Below are 21,693 nucleotides of genomic sequence, written 5' to 3' on the forward strand. Positions count from 1 at the left end.
CGGGTGTCACGTGAGCGGGTTTACCCCAAGGGCCACACATGCAGACTCAAGGGTTCCCCGTTCCTTCACTGGTATCTGCCATGGCGTCTGCAGGAGGGAGCTCGCAGGCACCGGCTACAGGATGCTGCGCGCAGAAAGTCATTTCTGCAATCATGGAGACCATTGAGATCTAAACAACACTCACGTGTCGCACTTGCGGGTCACGTGACACGTTCATCCGTCTCACTCGCAGATCAGGTGATGCGGAAGCATCCACAACTTAAGCGCTGAACTTCCACACGTCTGCGCTTCACAGCTGTTTCTTTGGAGGACTCTGTACGGCGTTTGGATACTTGTGTTTCACGGCTCTTGACTCTTGGACTGTTTTCGGATTTGCTTTGCTCTCGTCTTTTGGCTCTGTTTACTTGATCATTTGAACTCGGAACGCCTTTTGGACTGTCTTGGATTACCCTGAATTGGACTTTGGCATTTTCCTCTTCACTGCATTACGTTATCAAGTACTTTGCATTTTGGTCCTTTCGTTTCATCAAGTTACAGGAGGGCAGGTTGGGTTTTAACCCAGTCTACGGTTCTTCTCCCTATTGTCATCGGGGAAACCAGCTCACGTGCCCCTCCACGGAATTATCAACCATCATAGGATTCTGGGCCTCGTCACCCATCAGCTTAGGTAAGCCCTGCTCTTTATTCCGCTTGTTTGCTTGTACTGTACTCATTTGATTGCTAATAAAGGTTTTCCTTTACAGCTGCCTTGGGTTTCAACATTCCGTGGTTCCGGGCTTCAAGAACTACCCACATGTGGCCTCAATGATCGCATAGGGAGTGATCTTGTATTCTCTCTCTGTGGTACTTGGGGACGGAAGTTTCATACTCTTCACGACAATCAAGCAACCTGACAGTAATACATAGAAAGGCAAGACCAATACCTTTTGCCTTGGTGAACAGATTAGAGCAAGAATTGAACAGACTGGAGAAGGAGGATGTTATCGAAAAGTTTGAGTCATCTCAATGGGTGAGTCCGATTGTAGTGGCAGTGAAAAGGAATGGTAAATTGAGGATTTGTGTAGACCTCAGAGAAGTGAACAAAAATATAGTGGTGGAACTCTATCCATTACCCATCATTTCAGATATGCTAAATTGCATCGTAGGTGCAGATACATTCACTACCTTAGATTTAATAAAGTGCATATCATCAGATCAGGCTTACAGAAGATTGTAGAAATGTAACTGTGTTCATCACACCATTTAGATTATACAGATACAAAAGGAAGCCGTTTGGTTTGACCTCCATGGCTGCTGTGTTCCAGAGGGTGATGACACAGGTTTTTAAAGGAGTAAAGGGGACATTGGTCTACCAAGATGACATAGTGTTTAGGAAAGGAGAAAGTGAACATGATGAGAGGTTGCAAAATGTTTTGTCCAGATTCAGTGAGAAGGGATTGAAAATAGATCAGAGCAAGTGAAAATTTAAGAAGGAGGAAGTGGAATATTTAAGGCATGTAGTTAGTGGAAAAGCGTACAAGCCGTGAAGTGGAGGCTATGAAGGCTATCAGAGAAGTACCTAGCCCCAAGAGTAAAGAAGATCTTAGATCTATGTGAGTATTAAAATAAGTTTGTACAAAATGTTGCCAGCCTTACAGAACTAATGAGGAGGTTACTTAAGAAAGATGTCAATTTTGTGTGGGATAGCGAATGTGAGGCGTCGGCGGAGTACATTAAAAAGTGCATATTTGAGTCAATTGAGTTGGGAGGATTCATGTTTCGTAGGAGCCAAGAGTGACTTTAGATGCTAGTGGTGTTGGCTTAAGGGCGGTTCTGTCATAAACATCTGTAAGCGGTAATGAGAACGTCATATGTTACGCATCAAGAGCTATAACAGAAATTGATAGCAGGTATTCAGTGATTGAGAGAGAAATGTTGGCATGTCTATGAGCAGTAAACTATTTCAAGAAGTTTTTGTGGGGCAACACGTTTGTCGTTTGTACTGACCATAAGCCATTGGTAGACGTGTTATCTGTGCAAGGGATAAGTAGGGCATCTCCCAGGAGCCAGGTTGAGTTTAAAACTGCAGGACTATCATTTTGACATAATTTATGTTCCAGGAAAAAAGAATCGGGTAGCTGATTTTCTTTCGAGGTTACCATTCTAAATGGATGGAGTAGATCAAAGTGATGATGTGGAAGGTGTGGCTGTAGTTGTGGAGGTGACTTAGAGGGATAAATGGATAGAGGAAGTTCAGAAGGATGAAGTGTTAGGTAAGGTCATCAAGTATACGAGAAAGGGTTGGCCTGAGAAAATACTGTTGGACGAAGGTTGTCTTCAATTTTGGCAGATTAGGGATGAATGTATTGTGGAGGACGGTTTGCTACTGAGATGAGATAAATCAATACTGCCCCGAAGTGTGCATGAAGGATTGATAGAGAAAGCTCATCAAGGACATCCAGGTTCATTGGGCACGAAACATAATATTCGTTCCAAGTATTGGTGGCCCAGAGTTGATATTATGGTAGAAAGATATTTGAGATGTTTTTGGCCTTGCCAAAATTGTGATAAGAGCTGCAGAGTGTTAAAGACAGCACCAATTAAAATACATAGGCCCATACAGCCGTGGGAACAGATTGGCGTTGATATTGTTGGTCCTTATGACAATTTAGCAGAAGAAATGCCATTTTTGATTGTGATGGTTGATTATTCCTCGAGGTGGATGGAAGTTAAGTTGGTGAATAGAATAGACTCTTTTATTTTATTTATTTATTTATTTATTTATTAAGCACCTTACGCCAAAGCGCTGTACAATAGAACAACATAATACATAAACAGAAAATAACAATAACAGCTGAAGCAAATACATAGTGAATCATTCAACAAAAACAGTGAAAAGAGCAATTAACTGAGGGGGATAGGTAGGGAAAGGGAGAGGAGAGGGAGAGGATTGGAGGGGAGTGGTGGTGAATGGTAGGAGGAGGGAAGGGGGAGGGTGAGAAGTGGGCTAGGAGAGGGGGGTGGTAGTTAGGGGAAAGAATAAGGTGGGGGAATCAGGAGGCGGGAGGAGCTTCAGGGAGGGGAATGGAGGAGGAGGGATTTAAGGGAAGTGCAGAATGAGGTGAGGGTGGGGTAGAGCGGATAGCAAGAGGGAGGGAGTTTCAGTGTAGAGGTGCTAGGAGTTGGAAGGAGCGGAAACGGGAGGAGGCACAACGGGAGGGAGGTACAGTGAGAAGGAAATGGTCAGCAGACCGAAGGGGACGGGAGGGAGAGTAGAAGGAGAGAAGGGAGGAGAGATAAGGGGGAGCGAGGCCATAGAGAGATTTGAAGACGAGGCAGAGAAATTGAAATTTAAGCTGGGAGTGAAAAGGAAGCCAGCCAAGGGAAGAGAGAGAGGCAGAGATGGAGTCGCGGGTGGTAAGCAGACATAGGGTACGGAGAGCGGAGTGGTAGATAGATTTAAGAGGGGCAAGATGAGATGTAGGAAGTCCAAAGAGTAGGGAGGAGCAGTAGAAGAGGCGAGAGAATATGAGGGAGGAGATTAGGAGTTTAGCAGCGTGGAAAGTGAGAAAAGGGCAGATTTTGCAAATATTCACGAGGTGGTAGCGACAGGTGCGAGAAGTGAGGGAAATATGTTGGGAGAAGGAGAGAGAGGAGTCAAAGAGAACCCTTAAGTTACAAGCCTGAGGAGAGATAGGAAGATTGGAGGGAGGAAAGTGAATAAATGGGGGAGGAGAGGGACGGGGGAGTAGAGTTAGAGGGAAAGAATATAACTTCGGTTTTGTCAGTGTTGCGAGAGAGAAATCGGGAAGACATCCAATTCTTAATGGCAGTAAGGCAGGAGGAGAGTTTTTGGTGGAGGTCAGATGGGAAGGAGGAGAAAGAGAGGAAGAGTTGAGTGTTGTCGGCATAGAAGTGGTGGGAGATGCCAAACGAAGAGATTACAGGGGCAATGAGGGAGGTGTAAAGAGAGAAGAGGAAAGGACCAAGTACCGACCCTTGGGGTACGCCGTACTCAAGAGGATAGGTAGGAGAGGACTGGCCACCCAGGAGTCAGTAAAGGAGCGGGAAGAGAGGTAAGAGGATAGCTAGTTGAGGACAGAACCTTTGAAACCAAAGGAAGAAAGAGTGTGAATGAGGAGGGGATGATCGACGGTGTCAAAGGCTGCAGAGGTCGAGGAGAATAAGGATAGAGGATTGTTTGGCATGGCGAGCAGAGAGAAGGGAGTTGAGAATAGAGGTGAGAGCAGTTTATGTGGAATGTTTGTGACGGAAGCCTGATTGGTAGGGTGGTAGGAGAGAGGAGTTAGTGATAAAGGATGAGAGCTGAGAGTAGGCAAGGCACTCGAGAAGCTTGGAATGGGAGAAGAGAGATGGGTCTGAAGTTAGAGGTGAGAAGAGGATCAGCAGAAGGTTTCTTCAGGATAGGGATGATTGTAGCATGCTTGAAAGCAGAGGGAAAAGTAGCTGAGGAGAGACAGATGTTGAAAAAGGAGGTGAGGTAGGGGATAAGAAGAGGGTAAATCTTAGTGATGAGAAAGGAAGGGAGAGGGTCAGATGGGGCCACAGTGGGGTGGGCTTTGGATAGTAGGGTGGAGACTTCAGAAGGGGAGACGGGAGAGAAGATGGTCATGCAGGAAGAGGGAGGGGGAAGGAGTAGAAGTGAAATCAGAGGGGGTGTGGATTTTTTGACAAAGGGTAAGAATCTTAGAGGAGAAGAAGTTGGCGAAATCAGAAAGGGAGAGTGTAGAATTGGAAGAGGGATCAGGAGTGGGGGGTGAGAGAAGTCGAGAGAGAGTTTGGAAGATACAGCGAGGGCGAGTGGCTTGAGAATGTAGAAGGTTAGAGAACTAAGAGGATTTAGCAGAGGCGAGACAAGAGTCATAGAGTGTGTGGTAAGAGAAGTAAGAGGTTTGGTTAGAGAGCGAGGGAGTTTTGAGCGAGAGTCTCTCGAGATGACGGAGAAAGCGTCGCATAGAGAGGAGTTGAGGAGTACGCCAAGGTTGAGAGCGTTTCCAGGTAGGGCGGAAAAGAGAAAGGGGGTAGAGTCGATCAAGGGAGGAGGAGATAGCAGAGGAGAGGGAGGATAGAGCATCATTCGCAGGTAATATGGAGAAGTCATGAAGAGCTGGAAGGGAGGAAGAGCAGGAGTCAATAAAGAGGGAGGGGTCAAAGTTGCAGAAGTCCCGCTGTGAGAAGGAAGGAGGGGAGGGGTTAGGAGTGGTGGTGTGTGGTCGAGGAGAAAGGGAGAAAGAGAATAAGGCATGATCCGAGAGATAGATAGGAAGAGTAGAGACAGTGGAAGACGGGTAGGAAGATGATGTCCAGGGTGGAGCCAGAGGAGTGAGTGGAGGAGGAAGGGAGAGGGGAAAGGAGGTAGGAGTCAAAGATGGAGAGGAGGGGAGAGGATTGAGGGGGAGAAGGGAGATAGAGATTGAAGTCACCAAGCACGGTTAGAGGAGAGGGGGAGGGAGAGATAAGTGAGAGGAGGTGATCCAGGTCTTCATAGAAGGAAGAGAGAGGGCCAGGGGGACGGTATATGATCAGGAAAGAGATAGGGTGGGGGGAGTTGAAAGATTTGTAAAGGAATTCAAAGGTAGGGAAAGAAGGGAGAGATGGTGAGGAGGAAGAGGAGGTGAACTTGGGGTTGTGGAGGAGGCCAACGCCTCCACCACGGCCAGTAGCGTGTGGAGTGTGAATAAAGGATGAAGAGGAGGTGGTTAAGGAAGCAGGAACAGAAGTGTTATGAGGGGGGATCCAGGTTTCAGTTAGGCATAGAAAATGGAGGTTAAGGCGAAAGAAGAGGTCAAGAACAGCTGCGGTTTTGTTGCAGATGGATCTGACGTTCCAGAGTGCCATGTTCAAGTGGCTGGAGTGGTGGATGGTAGGCAGGTAAAGAAGGTTAGGGCGGAGAGAGAGAGGGAAGGAGTGTAATGGGAGGGATGAGGGGGGATAGGGGAGAGGGCTGGGCATTAGGAGGGAGAAGGAGAGTAGGAGAGAGAAGAGAAGAGGGCAGTAGGGGAAAGGGGGGAGAAGGGAAGGAAGGGTGGTGAGAAGGGGATTTGGAAAATTGCATAACAGAGGCTTCTAAAGAGTATGGAAGGATTGTTGCTGTTGAGTCTTTTGGTGGTGAAAACAGAAACCAGTGGGGCAGTTTCAGGTAGAGGTGGTGATCAGGGAGCCGGATTAGAAGAGTGATGGGGGGAGGGTAGCAGCAGGTTTGAAGTAAGTGGAGTGAAAATTATTAAGGTACCGGCGGGAGAACTTCAAGCTGCTGCAGCAGATGGACTGTGGTCGGAATCCAGAACTGCCACTCTGGTCGTAAGGCAGGGAGGGCTGCAAGCAGGGAGGCACCCCAAGCAGTCACAACCCCGACTGGACCGTGACTACCAGTGTGGGAGCAGGATGGCACAGAGACAGTGTGGAGACGCCTCACGCAGCTGCTGCCCCGTTGGGATCCCGAGCAGCAACGTCAGTCTTGAGGTGGATGAAGAGCGCAAGTGAGCCTCCAGGAATAATACTTGGTGCCTGGTGTCACAAGGAGACAGCCGAGCTGGAGGAGCACTGGAGGAGCTGGGCCGGCACCGGCGAACGTGCTTGGCAGGATCTGCTCTTGAGCGGGGAGGATCGCTGGAAATTTGGTGCAGAGTGTCCCAGGAGATAGGAAGAACAGACCTCTGACTCTGTAGGTCGTCAGCCAGAGGAGATCAGGAGGAGCTGGGCTGGTGTTGACAAACGTGTGTGGCTGGACCCGCTCTCGCCAGCGAACGTGCATGGCAGGAACTGCTATAGAGCGGGGGGGACCACTGGAAATTTGGCGCTGGGTGGCCCAGGAGACAGAAAGAATAGACCGCTGTCTCAGTCAGTCGTCAGCCAGAGGAGCACTGGAGGAGCTGGGCTGACGTGTGTGGCAGGACCCGTTTGCTGGACCCGTTCGCTGGACCCGTTTGCTGGACCCAGCAAACGTGTGTGGCTGGACCCGGTGTTGAGCGGGGAGGACTGCTGGAGGCGAGCTGGAGGCAATATGGCAGAATCCCGAACTGCCACAATCTCGCCAGGACATAGAGAGCCGGTGTGGAGGCGGTGTATCTGGGAGGCAGTGTGGAGGCGCCACCTTCCCGCCGGGGCTCAGGGCGGATGAGTAACGCAAGCGAAGCACCAGGAATTGGCATAGATGCAGGGCGAGACTTGGAGAAAGGACACACTGCTGGAGCCGGTCTGAAGGTGGAGCAGGAGGAGGCCTCACCAACGTCCGATCCAGAAACAGTGCAAGGCGGATCCGATTTCGGCTAAGATCGTTGTTGGAGGGAGCCTTGGAGACGAGCAACAGGAACTGAGACAGGTAAGGAGCAGAATTGCTGTTTAAATTGTTTTATTTAGGAATGATTCAGCCTGAATGAGAGGAGGCGCTGGCTGCCGAGCTTCTGCGCCCCCTGGTGGACTTTTGATGTCATTAGGTTCATGCAACAATTATTCAGGAGAGAGGGATACCTGACAACGGTGCACAGTTCAGGAGCAGAGAGATGGGTGAATTTGCCAGATGTGTGGGCATTATTGGGAATATTTTCAGCAAATTATCTTCCTCAAACCAATGAATTAGTTGAAAGATGCAACAGAGTAATAGTTGAAAATGTGCAACAAGCTTTGAACAACAACAAGTCAGTAGATAGGGCATTGCAGGAAAAGGTATGGAGTTGTAGATCGTCAGTTAGAAGCAACAACGGCAAATTGCTGCTTGAGTTAATGAGAGGTAGAGAGCATAATACAGTGTTGAATCCGGTGTGGGTAAACCATAGGAGGTTGAAGATGAAAGATGAAAAAGATGTGAGTCATGAATAGAGTATTACAACGAAAGTTAAGCTTGGTTTTTTGTAAGAATTTAAAAGGGGAGGATGGTGAGAAAAGGGGAATCTAAATATTCCAAGCCCATGAGAGTCAAGGAAGCGTTTATGAACACAGTCAGAGTTCAGGATGGTTCCATATGGAATTTAGATCATGTGAGCAAGTGGAGATGGCAAGGTGAGTCTGTGAAAACAGAGAGAAGAACGAGAAATGCGGATGAGTTGTTTGTAGAAGATGGTGGACGAGAATCTATGCTTAGGAGAGCAGAGCAAGATGGTGTGTCCAAAGAGTGAGTTTTGGTGATGTTGATAGTAGAATGAGCCAGTCAAGGGGTAGGATTCGAAAACCTCCAACATGGTCCAAGGACTATGTGATGTGTGCTTTAAAGTTAATCAGTTTAGCAGCTTACTAGATTTGTCATTCAGAGTTTTCTTATATTCATACTTTGCAATTACATGTCAGTTATGTGGTCACACTGATTATGGTTTAGTTTGTTTGTATATAGCTGTTTAGTTTAAATTGTTCTTTGTTCAAAAGGGGGGTATGTTGTATTCCATGTAGTTCACGTGGTTGGGCTTGTGTTATATGGTCTAGCTGGCGCTCATTTCACAGTGAGTATGGTAGAGTGTTTGGATTCAGAAGGTGGATTGGAACGAGAGAACGGGACGGTTGTTTGTGGTCAGTTGGAGAATGGATGGTGAGGGTGCGCTGGGTTATCTATAAATTAGGAAACTCAAACTTATTAAGGCTCACCTGTTTGTTCATTGTGGTACAACAGTTATAAAAGAAAAAATGAAACCTCACTAGGTTTCTAGTTCTAGCTCTTAGAATGTGTTCTAAAGGCTCATTTATCCATTAACACAATTCACACCAAATTGGTATGAATTCAAAAATTACAATGATATTGAATATCTTTAGGTTTTTACTTTCCTACAAAATGTGTAACAAAAATAACAATTTTGTAGACATCCGCCATATTTTATTACTACTAGTACCCGGCGCACCGCCAGAAAGCAGCACAACAATTGGATAGTTTCCGAGCCTTACCCTACAGTAAACCCAGAGACGTCCATGCGTTCTGACGTGACTTTTTCATTCCGGAGAGCTTGCCATGGAAATGGAGAAGGGACTATGCGTAGTCTCTTCTCCCTGCACCATGGTGGCCATTTTTGTTGTTTACATTTTTTTTTCATTTACACTAATGGCCGCCATGGAAAAGGAGTAAGGACTAGGTGTAGTCCCTTCTTCCCTTCCATGGCGACCATTTTTTTTGTGTACTAGGGCCACCACAAAAAGGGAAAACAGACTCTATTTTCCTCTCTGCAGCAGCCATTTTTGTAACTTTTATTTAAAAAATACACCATTAGTACCCTGGTCTAATGGGCCAGGGTAATAATGGCAATAAGCCACTCGTCTGTGGGACATTACTGCATACGGTAATGCTCCTGGGGCCTTCATTTAGAACCCGGGGGCATTACCTTATGTGGTAATGGCCTGCAGGCTCTGGACTTATTGCCTTGTGAATGATTCTGCATTAGAACCGAAAATTGCCAGAACAGCCAAGAAGGTCCTTTGGAACAAAGTCTGGTTCAATGATAATCGCCCACATTCCAAGCAAGGTGATGGCTGCTCCATCTGGCTGCCTATGGCCAATCCTTTCTCTGCCTCACCCGATGTTATTACCCCCAAATTATTAGATGCATTATTTATCACTTTCTCTACTGTGCCATCTCTTCACCACTGACATCTAGATCCTCTCTGCTGCCACCATCCCTTCCTGGAAAATAGAAAAAGGGCTTGTCTAAGGGGACCCTTTCCAACTTGACTGGTTGCCATCTGGTTTGTTGATTTGTTTTCTGGGAACATTGTGAGCATGCAATGTGCAATTCTTTGTTCCACTAAAAAGTGGTTTTCCACATCCTCTCCCCCCTATCCTGCCGCCAGGTAATAGGGAAGGGTGATAATGGCAATTATGGTGTGTTCTTATAGAATATGCACCCACCATGGCTCAGCATCGACTCTGGCTGGAGGACCAATAAACGACCAGTGTGGCCCTTAGAACCTGAATGATTTTGCTCTCTTAGCTGCTGGTGTAAATGTAATGTGAGTGCATCTCATAGCGAAGGATGAAGAAGACCTCGGATAACCTCTTTGAGCTAGACGTGTGTTACCCAGGAAGATATCTCAATTGAAGAATAAAGAAGACAGTGTTTAAAAAAACACCTACATGTCCGTGAATAAGTGGTATTTTTCTTCTTTTTGATTTCATGCATCACTCAGTTTTTGGCCATGAGTTATGTTGGGAGGTAGATGGAAAGTGTGAGGCCTTGTGAGAGAAATAAGTAATGGGCAGGGGGAGGATCAGAAGACGCAGGTTGTTTGTTTGGCTCTGCCTTTCAATCAAGGATCCGAATCAAAATAATAAACGAGTTGGAAAGGGAAACAATTATATAATTGTCCCAGATTCAAATGATCACAAGAACATAATTATTCTTGCTGAAATTGTTTTGTGCAACATGTTATCCCCGCCTACATTCTCACCTGTTTTTCGAAATAATGATCATTACATATGAGCGTGCTTTTACTTTGTAATCTTCTCAACAATGGGTCCATTCCAAAATGAAACTTGTGGAATGGAAATGCATTTTGATAGCAATCCAGTGATTCCAGTTTCTTTCTCAGCTCTAAACAGAATGCAAAAAAAGATTGTATTAAAAATATGTGGTTTCCATCTAGAATGCAAAGCTTTCTTCTTTCGGACACTGCAATTTGGAAATAATACATGCATTTAATGTAAAATGTGCACTTCCTTCTGGCAAAGATATCTCAAACTGTGTAAATGCAGTATCATTTGGGTGGGTTCACCAACTAGGAAACATGATACAACCAGGTGATCGTTCTTACATCACAGTCTGTTTGTGAGAATTCTGCGAAATAATGTTAAAATCGGATTTAATGTCATAGAAGAATCACAGAAATATTCTTGAGAAGCATTCATTCCACTTTATCTTCTTCTTTGGTAACCTGTTTTTAATTATATATGTATGCCTTCTACAGCATACAATATAAGAATAGTGCATGTCACTGGGGAGTTTTGTGACAAATCGCAGGAATTAGGTCATTATGACATAGAACTACAAGAATACTTTTAATACACGTTTTATGACCCATTGCGGGCGTGTTAGTACTTGTAATGCACGGCCACACTGACATCCTCTTAGTAGTCGGTCTCTTGCTCACTCTAATGCAGGAGATCCTCCCATTTTGATAAACATGATCAGAGTTGGATCTGTTGGGATGGAAATAACTCCACTAATGTACAGCTTACATTGTTTTGAACAAGCATTTTAATCAGTTTAATATAATGAATGGAAATTGAACATATGAATTGAACATATGCCAAAAGATTCCTGCTTTCCTCTGACAAATTAAAGTAGTACACAACATCAACACAGTGGGCCTCATTACGAGGCTGGTCGGCCAGGGAATGAACGGTGCCAGTAAGGTACCGGCATCGTTCATTCCGGGCCGCCACATTATGAGTTTGCTCGCGGGTGGCAGAATGCACGTCTGGGCCAGACCAGCCGTGCATACCACCACCCATGAGCAGACCAGGATGCTAACATTAACGGGTCCATTGTTAGCATCCTCCCCATTCCCATTGAGCCCTACGGGGGCTCGAATGGGAATGGGGATTCCCCTGGGTCCGGGTACCAAGAAAAGGGAATTACCGGGCCTGCAAAAGTCGGAATGCCTCAGTAATTTCCTTTTTTCAGGACCCGGACCAGGACAAAAGTTTGGAGGCAGCCATGCCGCTAAGAATGGCATGGCTACCTCCAAACTCGTAATGAGGCCCAGTATCATAAACACTTCCTTATGTACTAATGTTGGTGAATTGGCACAGAAAGGTATGTCAGAAGAAAGGAATAAACAATAAACCCACCATGAATTTAATTAAGTGGCCCAGTTGAAGCAGATATTTTGTTCTGTGCTGGCTGAAGTAGCAGGCAGTATCATGTCACAACTTGCTTAGTATGTTACTACAATTACAGCAATGACGTAATGTAATGACATAATAGCTGAGATGAGTAGAGATGTCACTAATAGTGGTAGTAGCAACTTGGTAGTTATGGTTACATTGATGTCCAAGTTGGAAGAGATCTTTTTAGCTAGTTTATGATGTTGGCGCTCTGAAACTGCACAAAACGTTCACAATTATAAAAAATTGCATCTGAATAACTTTGACAAGATGTGCTTGTTCTGTCAAGACGTCAGCAAAGTAAAAGTATGGTCCCAAAACATGTGTTTACATTCCTTCCTGAAGACACATTTTTGGTCACAGACATATCCCGTTGCACTGAATTGAGTTGTGTCAAACCTTTGCGAGGACCTGTCATGTGGTCTGATAACACTGCTCTTGTGGAGTGGTGCAACTGGGCTCTTTCGTTTCTTTTAAAAATGCCAAAAAGGAGGTAAAAACATTTTCCGATATCAGGGTCCTTTCATACAGTTGAGTGCATTCTACAAAACACTTAATTTTGGGTTGTAAGGAACCAAGGTCTATTCAGACCATTCACAGGATTGGACCCATTAAAACATAATACACTCAAACTTATCACTACTGGATGTCCTAATGTTTAATAACACATGCTTTTCCTGGTCTTCTCAAGGATTCTTAGGCTCTCAGTCATTCACTGTGTCTAGGTGGAATTACTTCCTTGAGCTGCAGTAAAAGGATGTTCATAATTGAGCCATACTTTTATCTTTTCTGGACACAAAATCATGTTCTCAGATGAAATTATATTTAGTTTGTAAACTTGGTAAAATCAAATAGATCATTACTTCTCCATTAAATATTCCATTAGGGGCCCCTTTTTTGTATATTATATGAACCTTTATGCAACTGTTATCCGAGAGGGTTCTTCACTTTAATATAAAGTTGTAATGTGCAGTGAGGCTGCTGCAAGGGAAACTATTTTGGAAGGAATATGTACATATACTATACTTCTCATCTTTTTCTGTAAAATATTACTCCTCATATTCATGGTAGATCCTATATTGTCCTATGGCATTGAATAGGACATTATTGATTGCAATTATTACATTAATTACATTAATTAAATGCCTGTGTTAGGGGAGGTTTGACAGTAACATTTTGGGATGATTTCAGAATGTTGGATTTGTAGCCTCCTCCACTTAAAGGCCTGTGTTAGGGGAAGTTAGACAGTAAAATTGGGATGATTTAGGAATTTTGGATTTTCAGCCCCACTGCACTTAAAGACCTGTGTTGGGGAAGCTGGACCCATAGGATGACCCAGTTACATTGCAGTCTATACTTTTCAGCACACACAGTGAATGAGTTTTATTAATTTTTTATTTTGACAAAAATCACCATGTGGTGTTCTGCCAAGGGGAATAAATTAAATGAATATTTTTAGTTGAATAGGCTAAAGACCTACACAGTTGGCTAATTTCTACTCACATTGTAAGCCTTTGTTTAAAGTTCAGGAAAGCAAGCCAGCTGTTTTCAGGGCCCTCTTGGAGAACAGGGCAGGGGTCTGGTCACTGCACTCTCAAGGATATTCCCTAGCTCTTCGCTACAGGACCCAGTCAGCTTTTAGGCCTCCCCAGCAATAGACAGCTCCACCAAGTGCAGTTTTAGCAATCTCCTTTGGTGTTTCCGTGTGGCTGTCAGATGGTAATTTTTAGCAGCACTCTCCTTTGCTCATAGTGCATCCACTTTATATACCAGTGATGACAACATCAAAACATCAATACTGGATGATGCCCTGCAAGAATTTCCGCCACCAGGATAGGACAGTTACCCTTATCTCTACCCAAAGTCCAACCTCTCTCTAAGGATTGGTTTTGGAGTCTGGAGCAGGCATATGCCATTTCCCATTTGCGATCACCTTTGTTTTCATGTCAACTTTTGACAGAAATCTAGCTATGTGTCAAAAATGTTGTGATTTATGCCATTGTATAAATAAATATATATGTGTGTGTATATATATATATATATATATATATATATATATTCTGCTTCAGCTAATCATGGGTAATTTAACAACCCAATAGCCAGCTCTGCACCATGTTGACAAGACGCCTGGCAATTTTCTGTCACTTTTACAAAAATCATAATAGTTAGGACCATACATTTAATTCTCTCCCCACATTCCTAATGTTACCCACCACCAGCATGCCAATTGCCAAATTCGGGACATTTTCAGCGTAGCCAGGAATACCTTTTAGCTGGCCATTACAATTCCCTGCATCACAGGTGGGTGAATTGTATTTCTACAAAATCACAAGCACATTATCTAAAACATGACATGAAAATGAAGGCAGTATGACTTATGGATGCTGAGAAAAATGCCTACATGATAATAGTCCTTTTGAATTAATATCAAATCTCCATGTTATGTAAATTGCAGATCTCTGGTCTTCAGGCCATTTGCCACTCTGGCCAGTCTGTGACCAGACTACTATGATTTTTTTAAATTTATTTTTTAGTCTCTTTGTTGATTGATAATAGTCCTTTCAAATTAACAGCAGATCTTGATGTTATGCAAATTGCAGCTCGCTGGTCTCCAGGCCATTTGCCATTCTGGGCCAGTCTGTGACCAGAGGTTTTTATTTTTGAATTAGTTTCTTTGTTGTTTGAAGGGTAGGATGCAGATCATACATATGTGGGATGCACAGGCCAACACAGAGATCCTCCTCCCCACATTCAAATCATGCAACAGCTAGAACATTTGGCCTGAACAGAACTTCCCTCCGAGACAGCAGATTTAGGGAAACTTGGTTTTCACACCCTTCACACAGCCCCCATTTTATTGCAGTTGTAAATGGTGGGGATGCAGAAACCAAACTGCATTGCTAACATCAGCCTTTGTTCTTTCACAAAATATGGGCCTCATTACGAGTTTGGAGGTAACTATGGTGCTATTAGCGCCATGGCTGCCTCCAAACCCTTACTGATTCTGCCCTGGTGAATGGAGCTATTACTGCCCCATTCCAAGGTTGGCAGGGGCGGTAATTCCCCATTCACCAGGGCCCTTCCCCATTCCCATTTGATCCCCCATAGGGCTCAATGGGAATGGGGAAGGCGCTACTAACGGTACCGCTAATTGCGGTACCGTTATTAGCTCCAAAGTCCTTTTGCGGGTCCTGTCCTTAACGCCAAGGGATGACCCACAAAGGGACCCCGGAATAGGGCGGTAAGGATTTACTGGCACCGGTGCCCTTACCGGTGCCGGTAATCCCTTACCACCTTGGTCGTAATGAGGCCCTGTGTGTTTTACTGATCAGGGTTCACTTTACTTTTGCGCTGAAAGTGCAAAGATGTTTCTTTCAGCCATTAATAAAACACACTTTAATTATCTTTAATACTCTGCTGTCCCTTTTTGTGCTGAAAAGTGGGTCTGAATTGTCACAGTGTGCCACCTTTCAATGGCCGGCAATTTCAGTGAAAATGCTGCATTTATTTCTCAGCCAGCAATGTGATGTGCTTTTCCAATCAGTGCTTGGATTACATTTTTGTTTTAGCTTTCTCTGGACTTCAACTGCAATAAGAAACCAACATAGGCTGCCTAAATAGCCCCCTTTTCAGTGTGCAGGTTTCTGGATGCTGGCAGGTAATTTCCCCAGGGGGCCCTTCAGTTCTGTTGGTTTGGGGCCTTTGATTACATCCCACATAAAGTAGTATGTGTGGTCCCAGAGGATCCTTCTTGAGCTCAATTTCTATTTAATCTGTGCTTGCATCTTTAGCAGAGTGGATCCACTTGTGTATTTCAACTGTATGCTAATGCAGATGAAATGCAACTGATTGTGCCCTCTGTGTTTGATCCATAATGCAATAAACAATTAGCAAACTTCTCATCTTAAAAGTAGTGCTTTCATCCCTGCAGACACATTAGTAGGTCCCCCAATTGGCTGTGCAATATTCCCAAAGCTATATTGCAATCATACTGGTTGAATAATGTTTTCTTAGTAGTCAGTAGGCTATGGAACATGTACTTTTAAGCTACTGGAGGTCATGGCTATACTGGTTATTTATCTCTTGATCAGCTGATCTTCAGACTCTGGAATAAGTGAAACAAACCATTGCTTTACCACCAAGATGCTACAATGCAAATGTTTGCACTTCATACATATGTATGGCTCTATTCTACACAATTAAAATCCAGACTTCATGTGTGCCTTTGCTCCCTTCTCCTTTTCCTCCTTGTCATACCACTTCATACCACTTTAGTGGACACGGTTTCGAAGATGACAGTGCATTTTATCTTTGTGCATTGCAAATCATCGTCTACTCCACCTGCAGTACTCTCCACTGATCAGCCACACTGTTGCCCCTTAGATGAATACCAATTTGAAAGCATTATTTGCTGCTGGTTATAGCATGAAGAATTCCAGCAAATGCTCATAATTCTTCGGATTTCTCTCACACAATCTTCCATTTGCTACCGCACTGAGAGAGAAACACACCCAAAGAAGAGGATAATGAAGTGGCATGGTGAGAAAGCACTTTGAGGTGCTGTGTTTTTACAGTATGGTGTGCCATGTGAAATAATACAGTGCCCCGTATGAGGTGCAGTTGCCTGATCGGACTGTTTACTGGGCATGTAGGACCTTTTTGTTAATTTGGAACAGTACAGTAACAGCCACCTTTCCTTTGATCTGCATGTATGTGCCTGTGTGAGATTATTGCCACAGGAGTAAAGTGGATGAAGAGTTAACTGTGTACCAGATCAAATCCCTGCAGTCATCTATTCAGAGTATATTGAGTATATTGCATGCAAAACAGTGTATCTATACAGGGTAGGACTTCAAAGACATAGGGCTTCATTACGACCCTGGTGGTAGGGGGTTAACAGGGCCGGTAGAGCTGCCGGCCCTGTTAACCCCCTACCGCCTGTAGGATATTTTATGTAAATTTGGGGTTTGACTGTATTTTCTTACTGCTAAAAGATGAGCGGTAGTTTGGTAATATTTATCCTTGCCTTTAGATTGGGTTTGTCCTCATATCACTCTAGTGACCATACCTTCTTATATTATATTGGAGAATCTAGTAATATATACTATTGGTGGTATTTTGTGGCAATAGATTATTTAGTGGTGAGCATAGCTTCCTTCCCTACATTATAACTCCATCATAAACAAAACCTTCCTTTCTATTAGAATACCTCCTAGTGATCTATAGAGGACCTTGGAAGTATACGCATAATGGGACCCAACACTTTTATATATAGTGCCACCTACAGTTTGTGGCCGGTATCACTGGCTTATGTACACCAGCGATCTAGGTGCCCATAGGCATTGCTGGCTCATGGACCTCCAGCAATCTATATTATATTAGATACCCTCCAACAACATGCAAGGAGGGCACACACCTGTTTATCACTGCTTATTCTTGGCTATTATTCTATCTGCATGGGCAAATTGACAAATGTATTACCAAAGAGAATGAATCTCCCCTGTGTCACAAATACAATCCCAAATGCAATATATATATATATATATAAAAATCTCTACACAATCTGCTTTTATATATTATTTGTATTGCAAACAAATACAAATCAAAATGGCAATCTTACCACATGCATTTTCAATAATCTGTAACAAAAAGAAAAGAAGAAAGAATGCAGAAACAGAGCAAACAAGCTTTTTTCTTTTTAAAAATATGAATTGCTTTTTAACATTATACACTTGACAAATCAAGATGCAGAGGGTTTCCCTTGCTACTCTGCCTACGTGATATTTTTAGATTGGTCATTTGTACAATGGCACACAGTAGCCTTACTTAAACTGTGTCTTCTTACCAGAAATATTTGTGGCTCTCTCCCACACATGACCTTCCTTCGCTCGCCTCCGAAGAACAGGCCCAGTCAACATGAATTATCTCTGTAATCTTGGTGTCTGGGAATGCACGGCGAAACTTCCAAGCCAGTGCCAGTGACACCAAGATCATCTATCTCCAGAGCCCAGCCAACACAAATTAACTTCCCTCTGTGAGTTTTCCCCTTAGCAGACCTCTGCACCTACCCACTTTGCCTACGTGATATATCTGCAGACACTTTCCTCCAATCAGGTTAAAAGGCAGCATCACCCTTCACTTTTACAAAATAGAATCTTTGCTCAGTGAGCAACTGTTTCAATTATTATTTCCTTTCGCGCATACGTTCTGCTTTCTGAAAACACAGAAAGAGAAAGAAGAAAAAAAATGTCAGTGCACATTTGAAAAACGAATTTCAAAATATGTATGTTCACCTCATTTTGTACATGGGACTACATTATAATGTTAATCAGTTAGCATTAGTGATTAGTAATGGTTAATTAAATCAGGCAGTTATATACATAATGTTCAATAATGTAGTCTTCTATGCATGAGGTATTCAAGAGAAGAGAAAAAAAAAATTGGTGCACTTTTACTCTCTGCAGTTTCACATTGAGCTTTTTGCTGCATTATGAATCCCGCACCTTGCATGCCACCAGCATCCTATTCACATGTTATACTAGCAACATAAAAATGGCTATATGTGTGTGCCACATTATTGCTGGCAACAAAATGCCAACACATTTATTGAAGCGCTATATACTCTAAAGCGCTATAGATATTATAAAGCGCTATATATATTACTACATGCCTCATTACGAGGTCTGCTTGTGGGCCCCGTTAAGGACGCCTGGTAAAACCATGCGTCCTTAGCGGGTCCCGCGAGCAGACCAGGATGCTAATAACGGGCCCATCATTAATGGGCCCGTTGTTAGCATCATCCCCATTCCCAGAGAGCCCTATGGGGGCTGAAATGGGAATGGGGATGTACCAGGTCCGGGTTCCTTGAATGGGGAAATGCCAGGTCCTCCAAGGCCGGAATGGCCTGGTATTTCCTCATTCAGGGAACCCAGACACGGTACCCAGAATAGGGGAGCAATGCCACAAAAAGCGGTATGTTTACCTCCAGGGTCGTAATGAGGCCCATACTGTTTATAGACAATATATGCATTCCACTAGAATTCTTCAGCATGTTGGTGTTTCACAAAGGAAGGTGCCTGTCTCGTAGACTACAGTAGGCTACAAACAAAGCACCCCCTGAATGTCCAAAACAGGGGAATCTGCAAGAATTGAAATTTGGTGGGGCAATGCAACTTCTGTAGAGTCCTCTGAAGAAGACCATTGCTCTAGCATTACTGAAGAAATGTTTAGGACAAATCCATGTCAATTCACATATTAATTCATAAGTGATTTGACCTCACAGGGAAACTGATCCAATATTTCTCACGTCAAAATAAGTGGTTTCATACTAAAAATAAATCATGTTTCCTCCGTCCATATGATAGAATTCAAATGTCAATAAAAATGTTCTGCATTATACAGGAATTAGCAAAACTATCTGTCAAGCATGAGATAACGTTTAAATCAGAGAAGTCTGCAATGATAAATGAAAAGGCAATGGGCCTGATTCATGGAATATTTTGAGTGTTGCAAAGCTGCTTTGCACTGCCAACAAAAACCCTGATTCACAAAGTGGTGCAAAGTGCATTTTTGCATGCACGTTCATTTTGCACTGCAAAAGTACTATTTGCACTGTTAATTAGGCCCATTTAGTGCAGGCCCAATATTTCACTCAAAACATCTTCCAAATGCCAATATTGCACAGATTCTTTTTCATGCAATGCCAGGAACAAAGCCGGACAGCAACCGCATCTTTCTTCCTAGTAGCACATCAATCCTGAATGGACCAAGCACTTCCAATTTATACTAAAGTATCACAATAGATTTTAAAGTAAAAGTAATGTCTGCTTCCCTCCGAGAGATATCAATTTTGTCTGCCTCTCTTGTCAGTACTATGAGCATTAGTCATATTCCCCTAGAAAAAGTCATGCATTGTAGAATGTGAAGTAATGTCTTCACACTGACACGTTAATTGTAGCATAACATATTTGCTCTCACAACTTGTTAAATTCTGGCTGAAAATGTTTCAGAAATATTATTATGCCAGCTTTGTCACCTCAGGTAATATTATATCATTTATTTCAGCCACAATGTGTGCCTTGAAAAGAAGCTATCTGACTATAATGCTGCTTAAGCTTTTAGCATATGTTTCCATCAAATGACATTTTTAACGACGAAGACTACTTTTAGATTTTTCCTCATATATACACTATGGTCACTCTGCACAATGACCTTTTAAGGTTTAGAAAGGGTTTGACTCAAACTGACATTTTTAATTGGAAATATACAGCAGTTTGAAATACAGGCAACTAATGTAAATGGGATCACTTAGGTCTGTGTACTAGTATATGTAGAAATTCATGAATACTGAAATGTTTATAAATATGTGGGATGATATGCTGCTTCCCTTTCTTCCAACTCCCTCATATGTTAGATGGAGGTATTGTACGCCCATTTAAAAAAAAAAACAAATAACTTTCACATGCTCCTTTCGGAATGCAGTGATATTAAGCAAGTGAAAAACAAAATATAGACTAGCTGCCCCAAAGGATTCACTGACACTTGATAATAATAATTAAAAAAAAAGAACCATGCTATGAAGGATCTCTTCAATTTCTGGCTTACATTTCTTTTTCAGCTGCATATTAATGGAATTAAACTATATGTAATATATTGTGTAGAAGACATAATATAAATGTTATTAACATCATACAAATGTATTTTCGGTCAAAATAACCCCAAACAATAAAATGCAGGAGCTTCAATTGAGAGATTGCACATGAGACGTAATTTCATGCTGGATCTCCTACGCTCCCGCACTAAAACACGGTAGAGGCGGACAAAAGTTCACAAAGCCTATTTCTGTGCTTTTAGGCCATATCCCCCCATGCGCGCCAACATTTCCATCAGAGATTTTGAAGGTGTGGCCCTGCCAAAAAGGTCCAGAGGGACTTAGGTGAAGAAAGGATCATACATGGATTCAGATTCTAAACGATGAGCACATTCAAATGCTCCATTGTAAATTCATAACTATGCATATTTGCAAATGTCCCATTTTCCATGTGCACCTGTGCATCCACAAATGGAGAATTAGCATGGTCTAGTGCATCATGTGGAGTCGCACTACTGCTACATCAAAACATATTATTTAACACATCCCAGAGACATGAGATCTCTGATTTTCATGATAGGAGGAATCCATTACGCACCAAAATAAAAAAGAACATAATCGGAAAATATGTCTTCCTAAATCGGGTACTCAATCTGCACAAATGGCATTAACATTCACATACAGAGAATCTGTAGTTTGCAAAAAATACAATTCCCTGCAAGTGCACGATTTAAGTTGCGTGGTCAGCATGTTAGCACCAGCGCATTTGGCCAGTCTGCGTCTAATAATGCAGTCCTCTGTCTCCCTTCAGATTTCCATTTGTGTATGACTGAGTGAATGTATTGCTCTACTTGAATAAGGGCCACATGTAATGCTAGGAATTAAGGCCAAATTGAATGCAGAGTGTAAATAATGCGGTGTACTATTACTGTGACTGCTGAAGTTACGTTTGTGTATGCAGCACCATTTCTTTGCTGTTATTTCTTTGTGTCAAAGTGGATTACACAATTGTTCAGCTAAACTTGCAAAGCCTTTACTGAACATTTGGATAATTTCCACCTAGGTTTAAGTTATTTCTACTGCCCGAAATCAGCTGCTCCGTTTTCACAGTGACTTGCAGCTCGACCCTGCTGACAGTCACGTGGCGAGAATCTGTTGTTTGCAAAAACTAAAATTCCCTGTAAGTGCAGGATACAAGTTTAATTGTCGGCGTGGTAGTGCCGGCGTGTTTGGCCAGACTGCGCTGGTCCAAGTCTAGGAGCGGGTCAGGACGGGCTGCTGCATTGAACTACAGCGATTATAA

The sequence above is a fragment of the Ambystoma mexicanum genome, chromosome 9 (genome assembly GCF_040938575.1).
Source record: "Ambystoma mexicanum isolate Mex_15411 chromosome 9, UKY_AmexF1_1, whole genome shotgun sequence".
Lineage (NCBI taxonomy): Eukaryota > Metazoa > Chordata > Amphibia > Caudata > Ambystomatidae > Ambystoma > Ambystoma mexicanum.